This window comes from Camelus bactrianus, unplaced genomic scaffold (genome assembly GCF_048773025.1).
Source record: "Camelus bactrianus isolate YW-2024 breed Bactrian camel unplaced genomic scaffold, ASM4877302v1 HiC_scaffold_28, whole genome shotgun sequence".
Lineage (NCBI taxonomy): Eukaryota > Metazoa > Chordata > Mammalia > Artiodactyla > Camelidae > Camelus > Camelus bactrianus.
The window spans coordinates 575805-583397 of NW_027413942.1; positions in this window are offsets into that span (position 1 = coordinate 575805).

The following is a 7593-nucleotide window of genomic DNA, read 5'->3' on the forward strand; positions in this document are numbered from 1 at the left end:
ACATCTGGAAAGTGTTGATTTATCGATGCCCAGTTGGCAGAGAACCAGTGCAACCTGCGCTCACTCCTTCCCATGTACACAGCAATGTAAACTTCCACTCACCCAGCCCTTGGCACAGGACACTTTCCGAAGAGTGGTCTGTTACTTCCAAAGACAGGCTGAGGCCTCAGAAAACCTGGAAGCAGGAGAAGGTAAAGTAGAGAATGGAAATCTGTGCAGGATCTGACCTCTGCTGTTGGAGCAGCAAAGGTGAAACTCTGTTTTACTTGGACGCACACTCTCAAGCGGACAGCACTCATGGGACTGAAAGTAATGCGCTGAGTGTTAGAAGAGTGCACAGCAGATGCTTGGCTGACATAACTCATAGAACTCAGCACAAAATATCCCCACAATTGATTCTGAGACCAAGATCTGATCTGCCAAATTTGAGCTAGTAGAGGCAGCGGAAAACGAGGTATAGGGCTACAGATAATGGCACACGCTGAGTCTCAGGGATCTGGACTGTGTTGTGGGTTGTGGTGGGTTCTATCAAGAGAGCAAAACGACCTGTTACCCCAGTAAGAAAGCAACCACATTGGTGTGTGTGGTTGAGGTTTTCGATATGTGCCATGGCCACATCCACTGCATCTTGTAGGCCCAGGATCAATTTGGCGTTTTGCTAATAGAGCACGTGTGGGGCTCAAATAGAGAAGCCGTGCATCTGGTCTGAGGGATTCAGTGGCCCATTGGTTGGAAATCAGTATTCAAAGTTTAGGATCTGCTACAGTCATAACCTGGACAGGGATTAAGGATTGGTTTGAGGAAGAGAATTCGGTACAACTCTGTAGTTACATTCGTGCACCCATGACCCAAGTATGAGGGATCAAGGGAGAGTGGTCAAAGTCCGCAACGTGAGAAGTTAAAGCATTTTCTTCAGCATTATCTCCCAAATGCAAATGCTACATTTTGGATGGCACTGACATGCTACTGCCCAGAGGACACAAAGATCGGTCTGTGGGATCACTCCAGCAGGCCCTGATGTATGACATCCATACATATGTTTCCACTGGTGTTTCTGTAGACAGAGAAGCTCTGGGAAGAACTGGTATCATTGGGACATTCCCATGGCAATAGAAAGCTCAAGCGCACTCTCAATTTGCTCTTTTGGAAAGATTCCAAGATGACGTAAAGCAGAATATCGAGCTGAAAAGCTTTAAGCTTCATTTCCAGAAGACGAAATGTACTCTGCACTTTCAGAATTGTGAGGTATGTGCAATAAAACGAAGTTCAACTGATAGAAATATTAAGGTGTGCTCATCACAACAAGGCAACACCAGCAAATATATATGTACCGGACAACACACACAGGAACAGAACATGGCATCAATGCCTAAGGAAAATTGTCCTCACAGAAATATCATGGAACTTTGTACACCCAATTGTCTAAAATTTTCACTTAACAAAGCCCTATAAATCTATATTAGATACCTGATATTACTGGACCAGTAGAGATAAAGAAGTATAGTAAAAGAAACAGGAAGTACCATTTTCAGTTCCAAAGAGTTTGAAGGCCCAAAAAATAAGTTTTCAAACACCTAGACTGCAAAACGCTACCAGAGCATGTATTGAAAACTGAGGTGAGGAAAACATGAAGTACAACAGTGTCTCAGAATCACAAAAGGCAGTATACCGGGTAAGGAGAATAGATACAATAAAAACGAGCCAAATAATATCAGAAAACCCAAGGATGAGACAATACCAGGGCTAAAGCCATTTCAAAGCAGACTTGTTAATGCAGACGGACTCGTGAAATACTGTGAAGACAGGGGAACAGAAATCCCTCGATCAGAAGAAGACATAGAAAAAGAAGTGCAAAGCAATGCAAACATTGCTGTTGAAGCCTGTGGTAAGACAAAGCATGAAAAAGTATGATTCGTAAGAGTCCCAGATGGAAAACCAAGATTAATAAAAAAAAGCCTGAAAAGATATTTGTAGAAAAGTCAAACCGAAACTTACTGAAAGACAAGAAAGAATCATCTATACGGATTCAGGAACTACACAGCATCCAAAGGAGTTGGAATCCCAATAGACCTACTTGCACCTGTATAATTCAAATCAACAAAGTTCATGACCACCCCAGTGATTTAAAATGCATCTAGAGGAAAGCAATTTAGTCACAACAGAAACTCCAGAGGGGTTTCAGCTCATATCTCGGCAGAAAAATTGCAGAACAGGGAGGAGTGCAAAGACATAGGACATAACCTGAATGAGAACAAGCTGTAATCATGGGTAGCCTATGCCACATGACTGCCATTTCTAATAACGGCAGAGCTAGGGAAATTCACATACCAGCAAAGCTTAAAAGAATTCAGCAGTTCAAAACTTATCCTAAAAGAAAGATTGAGAATTCTACCCTGAATAGAAAAGTAGCAAGATGAAATGGAAATAAGAAAAACCATTATTGGAAATGCAAGACGAGCGTGATTTACAAACAAGAAACAAGAAGAAGGCAAGGAGGACATCAAAGCCATAAATGGGAGAGGGTAGCAGGAAATCATGTGTGAATTTAAGCACTATCTGAAGTGATTCACATATATGACTCTCTGATTGAAGCAAACGGAGTGATGCATGGCCTAATTTGTTTGGAAAACCAACAACAAGCAAACAAACAAACAATCAAACAAACAAACAGACACCAAAAGGTTACGGTTGGCTGACATATACCAAAGAAACCATGAGTATTCAAAACAAAATACGCAAAGTGATGTCAAGAATCATTCAGCACGCACCGACCCAGTATCCCAGCTTAAATGTACCCAACACACTTGTATTCAGAACACAGACGCTTGCGTTAATATTCATAAATTTTGATTCAAAAGAGCATATCGTGACCTAACCCAAAAGTCGATTTTGAATAAGATTTGGTCATAGTCCATGATATAGAATTACAATTTTTCCAACAGCAAGAATGAATGCCATATTCTACCCTAAGTAGAGAAGAAACGGCATAAGCCTATAACAAAGACAAGTAGCTCTGCAAAACTGTACTAAGAGCAAACGAGACAGACAGTAAAGTGCACATTGGGATTGGTTTCATTTCTCGGAATTTCAGCCCCCATGAAGCAATTGGATCCGTTTTCTGAGAGCGTGGGTGTTTCAGCAGAAAGCAACAGACGGATATGTATTCTGGGTGAATGGATATTACACAAACATGAGTTTCCTTTAGTGGGGTCTCTGTGTACTGTGAGCTGTTAGAAAGATTCAAGACGTGTGAAACCATAAACTAAAAATGGACACATTTCACTCCGTTTGTACTGTATATACAAATCTGAACCAAAGGAAAGAGGGAAGATAAAAGGACAGTGGCACGCTAGTGGATAGAATCACATTTAGCTTAGGAACCTCTCGTTTGATGCAGCCCCTCCCCCAACACTGATAATATTCAGCAACCATTTGGGATGGCAGGTACCGGTTGGATTCTAGGTGGAATCTTGGTGTGTACCGCGAGGCTTGTTTTGGCTGGTGGATCCAAGGTAACTGGGCAGAATTCTGTGGGTGGATCAGTGTGATGGAGGGGCTGCCGCCCTTTGTGGAGATTGGTTTAGGTCTTTTGTTCGGGACGCTGTGTAAGTTCGAGACAATGCTGCTGCCCAAAGACCTAAGTTCACGGGTAAGTTTCTAGAACCTGAAAGGGCAGACAGTGGAAGATCTGCCTGTCATCAGCTTACTGGTGAGGCTCCGAGGTTCTTTCAGACTTGCCCAGTCCTTTTGAAGCCGACTTTATGGGAGACACGAAGAGAAGCTCTCAGAAAAGCTGGCTGCAGGGATTGAGGGGAGATGCGAACAAATTGATGAGAGTTGTTCCGCTACAATGGAGAATACCAGCATAGAGACATCTCTAGAGAATACCAGGCTCGAAAGGCATTCATGAGACCTACTGAACTCTGTGATACTGGCAGAATCATTCGGAGTGTCAACGTGCACTTGAGGAATTCACTCAATTCTCTGATCCAAGAACGGCTCCAAGATTCCTGACGTCTAAAAGAGAAGAGTTGGCAGAGATGATAAAAGCGCTCATGTTCTTGGAAGGGGTCATGAGAATCCACAGGTCCCAAAGGGCATTTACAAACCATACATACCAAAATGCACCAAGCCCATGTAAGCCTTTTCCCAGGTTTGGGCCTTGCTATCAAGTACATGCTGTTCCCTCTCCTCGACTCAGGCATCCATTTTAAAGGATCAGAACCTGAGTTGCAATGAAGCCAGTAGGAGAAGAGCAAGCCCCTCCTAGAAACAGATTTCCTCCATCTTCACACTCTGTGAACAACAGTGAACTCCTGAAAGTTCAAATACTCTCGCCTAATATAGTTGGGTATTGAATACTTATCTCACACAAAGAAATGATGACCTTCCCCTAGATTCAGCAAATGCTGGGTTTATGTCGTTTGTGGGGTGAGGGGAGTGTGGTAATTGAGAGGAATCTTTGAACTTGAATATGTACTAGGCCTCAGTTTTTCAAGACAGTATAGGTAAACATTTTGTCAGATAGTGACCTGAACTGTAAAAGTTGTGAAAGCCTTTAAAGACACAGATATGTTGGACCGTCTTTCTCTTCAGCCAAGCACCGGGTGCATGATATATTGGGGGTGCAGACTTGGTTGTGTTAAATTGCTTTACCCAACATGATCGGATGATTAAGGGTTCTCATTACTGATAGAAGAACACCTGCTTTTCAGTAGCCTAGCATAGCTGCAGCAGGTTTCTCATAGCTAAAATGCCTGAATGTGCTTTTGGAACCAAGCCTAAATGTATATATTTTGTTTGGTTATTCTTGTACTTTCCTAGAGAAGAATGTTACCCCTTGAAATGCCAACATTGGCCAGTATGTGTCTTTGGGAATATAGGGCACCACATACACAACGGAAACCCAGGTTCTCGGTAATTTCATGGTTTCAATAGGTACTTCATGGTTCCTGTTGTTGTTGGAGGCTTCAAAGGTAAGGAGTTGACATGTTCCCTTCAACATTTTGGACTGCGATTTTACTTTCTATCTGTCTACATTTTTCTTAGAGCTGACATAATGTAAAAAATTGACAAGTCTGTCTTCTAGGTAAATTTAGTACGTTTCAAACACTAAATTCATTTTCATATAAATCCCAAAACAGGTAAATCAATCCTATTGACCTTCTTAAAAACTGCAACTGTGTTATCAACACAATTTCAAAATTGGAGTCTTCGGACAATCCCTCCAACCATGGCTTTATAGAAAGCAGAGCTAATCAAACATCACATTTATGTGAATTACATCTGGAAAGTGTTGATTTATCGATGCCCAGTTGGCAGAGAACCAGTGCACCCTGCACTCACTCCCTCCCATTTACACAGCAATGTAAACTTCCAGTCACCCAGCCCTTGGCACAGGACACTTTCCGAAGAGTGGTCTGTTACTTCCAAAGACAGGCTGAGGCCTCAGAAAACCTGGAAGCAGTAGAAGGCAAAGTAGAGAATCAAAATCTGTGCAGGATCTGACCTCTGCTGTTGGAGCAGCAAAGGTGAAACTCTGTTTTAAGTGGACGCACACTCTTAAGCGGACAGCACACATGGGAATGTAGGTAATGCGCTGAGTGTTAGAAGAGTGCACAGCAGATGCTTGGCTGACATAACTCATAGAAATCAGCACAAAATATCCCCACAATTGATTCTGAGACCAAGATCTGATCTGCCAAACTTGAGATAGCAGAGGCAGCGGAAAATTAGGTATAGTGCTACAGATAATGGCACACGCTTAGTCTCAGGGATCTGGAGTGCGTTGTGGGTTGTGGTGGGTTCTATCAAGAGAGCAAAACGACCTGTTACCCCAGTAAGAAAGCAACAACATTGGCGTGTGTGGTTGAGTTTTTCGATATGTTCCATGGCCACATCCACTGCATTTTGCAGGCCCAGGATCAATTTGGCATTTTGCCAATAGAGCACGTGTGGGTCTCAACTAGAGAAGCCGTGCATCTGGTCTGAGGGATTCAGTGGCCCTCGGGTTTGAAATCAGTATTAAAACTTTAGGATCTGCTAAAGTAAAGGGGAAACTGTGTTTTCCTGGAATGCACACTGTAAAGTGGACAGGTCATTTGAGATTGAAGACAATGTGCTGAGGGTTAAAAGAGTGCATAGTGGACGTTTGGTTGACATATCTGAAAGCAATAATCACAAAATTTCTCTGCAATTCATTTCCAGACCAATACTCAACCTGTTAATTTTGAGCTAGTATTGCCTGTGGAATCTGTGTGTTAGTGCTGTGGCTGATGTCACAAATTTATTCCCAGGGGTTTGGAGATTGTTTTGGGCTGTGGTTGGTACTATCTAGAGAACAGATCTGCCTGGGTCCTCTCTTAATATTAAATCTGCTGGCATATGTGTTGTGGATTAGATTAGTAACCCAGGGCCTTAGTCACAGTCTTTCCACATTCACGGTATAATTGTTCATTTTCTCCATAAAGGAGAAATCGTTCTCATTCAGAGCCATCTTCATCTAGTTTCTAGAATTCAGGGCAATTTTTTGTTGAAATCAGATTCTATAGCCCAAGGATCTGCAACTTTCATAGGCAGGATTGAAATTTCTTATTGTCCAAAGCAGAGGTTTTTGAAATGCCTCATGCTTGCCTTTGAGTTCCAATGCCTTATTGCAAGAGTTCTTGGAGCAGAGATCTGCTGAACAATAGGTGAATTTGAAGCCTTTCCATCAGCCCTGACTACCACATGCTAATGCAACAATAGTTGTGGTGCTGACCCAGTACTACACTAAGGACCCAACTGTGGCACTGCATGCTTCAACAGGTTCTAATGTGTGACATCATTAGATTTGTTTCCACTTATGTTTTTGTTTGCAGAGAACCTGAGGGAACCCATTATAAAATTTTGACTTTTCCGTGGCAATAGTAAGGATGAATGCACTTTCATGAGTGTGTATTGGAAACATTCCCTATACACATATCCAGCCGGCAGCCCAGAAACCATTTGGAAGCCTCTATTCCAGCAAAAATTACTAGTCCCAGCACTGTCAGAGCTATGATAAGCATTTAACCAAAATGACACTCTGCTAACTTTACTAAAATAGGTTGTATTCACCACAACAAAAACCACACTAGCAATCATAGATATAACAGGCAACAGACACAGAAGGAATGCATGGCATCATTACATACCAAAAACAATCCTCACAGCATTAATACTAAATGTGCACAGAAATGATTTCACTTACAATAGCTGTTCAAGTCTATAATAGATAACTGATAATCCTTAACCCATAACGATAGAGAGATATAATAAAGTTAAAAGAACCATTCCAAATTTTCAAAAGACAGGAGTCTCCTGAAAGAACATCCAATGTATTAGAGCACCAAAATTTACTAGAACATGACTTGAAAAGGGAGGACATAAAAACACTGAAGGAAATCTTGAATCTATGAATACAAATGCAGGCTAGTATAAATGGAAAGAGAAACACTTTAGATGAGCCAAATAGAATCAGAAAACTCAATGGTGAGAATAGCTAAGCTAAAGACAGTCCAAATCAGACTAGATAATGCAGAGGAACAAATAAGTGACTTCGAAAGCAGGATA